General features: G+C 36.7%; 1 non-coding gene across 1 annotated transcript; it reads right to left on the minus strand.

Moving 5' to 3' along the window:
* Nucleotides 1–251: 251 nt before the first annotated feature.
* Nucleotides 252–414, minus strand: LOC126014895 (U1 spliceosomal RNA). Its single transcript, XR_007497849.1, has one exon. It is a non-coding gene; the product is annotated as a U1 spliceosomal RNA (small nuclear RNA).
* Nucleotides 415–1,513: the final 1,099 nt, after the last annotated feature.

Genomic DNA, 1,513 nt, shown 5'->3' on the forward strand with positions numbered 1-1,513 from the left:
GTGGATTATTTCCTTAATGTTTGCTTCCAGACCTGTGTCTCACCAGATCTTTGTTTTGGACCCTGTTTTGGGGGTCCAGTTATACAGAGTGATTCCGTTCTAAATATTATTGATATATTAGTCCTTTCTCTATCCAAACTGCATTGCTTCACTATTTGTGTCAAGCTTCCTAGCATGGAAGTTTTCTGGACCTCATCTCTATTGTCTATGAATACTATTACCATACAATTTTTCTTCTTCTTTTTTTTCTTCAGGAGAGAGCACAAACACTGTACTCTACTGCCACAAATCAAGGAGTTGAGTACCCCACTTTTGTGAAAATCACAGGGCCAGTACACTCAGAGTGCAATGGATAAGCCTCATTCTGGGAAAACCACCTTTATAATCATGGTATCTTACCTGCCAGGTAAGTGTTATTATTTTTATATATACAATAAGTAAGTGCAGTTATTTTATATGAATTCCTCACCCTCTGACTCATTTCCCTCAGCATAAGAGTCTTTATTACTCCATAACCATGCATGTATAAACTAATTTCCTGATTTCATTTTACCTAACAGCTGTAGAGTATTCCACTGTTTAGATATAGCACTGTTTCTTTAGAAACATCTGCTGTCCAGTACATGGGGCTTTTCCAGATTCTAGCTATTTTATATAGTACTGCGAATAACACAGAAGTGCAGATGGCATTTTGTATTCTATTTGTATTTGTAGGGTATATTCATAGGGAAGAGTGATATTGCTGGATCATATAAAGGCTCAAGTTTTAGTTTTTCGAGGAATATCCATATTTTCAAAAAGACTGCATACGTTGTCATTCCCACCAACAGTGATTGAGAGTCCCAGTCTCCCTGCATCTGCACCAGCACATTTGTTCTTGTTCTTTGTGATGTGTTCCAGTCTCTGTGGTGTAAGGTGACATGATTATTGTGACTTTGAATTGCATATCTCTGATGATAAATGATGTAGAGTATTCTTTCATATAGTTTTTAGCCATCTGTATTTCTTCTTTGAAGAAATGATTATTCATTACTTCTCTTTATTTTTGGTTGGGATTAGTTGTTATTTTCTGGCTGAGTCTTATCAGTGACTTGGAAATTTTAGATATAAACCTCTTATCAGATGGATATTAGGGGAACAATTTCTTCTACTCAGAGGGTAGTCTTTATATCCTAGTAACCATTTACTTTTTAAAAAACATATATTTAAACACCAATGATTGTTGTTTTTATTTTGATCTTATATTAGCGATGTGTAGCATTTTTCATGTGTCTCTTGTGGCTCGTCCTGCAGGACTCCATTATTCCGTGGGTGTATAGAAGGGTTCCAGCCTGTAAAAAGAATGGTGGGGGAGAAGAGATGGAGACCAAGTAAAGTGTCTTATCAAGGTCTCGCTTTATTGATGGGTACAGGCTCTTTTAAGCACGATTAAAACAGGGGGTGAAGAGGAACCAAAATGGAACAGCCAGCATTACAGACAGTCTTTACAAGGTGCATCCCTGTAATTAAACTT

The sequence above is a fragment of the Suncus etruscus genome, chromosome 7 (assembly GCF_024139225.1).
Source record: "Suncus etruscus isolate mSunEtr1 chromosome 7, mSunEtr1.pri.cur, whole genome shotgun sequence".
Lineage (NCBI taxonomy): Eukaryota > Metazoa > Chordata > Mammalia > Eulipotyphla > Soricidae > Suncus > Suncus etruscus.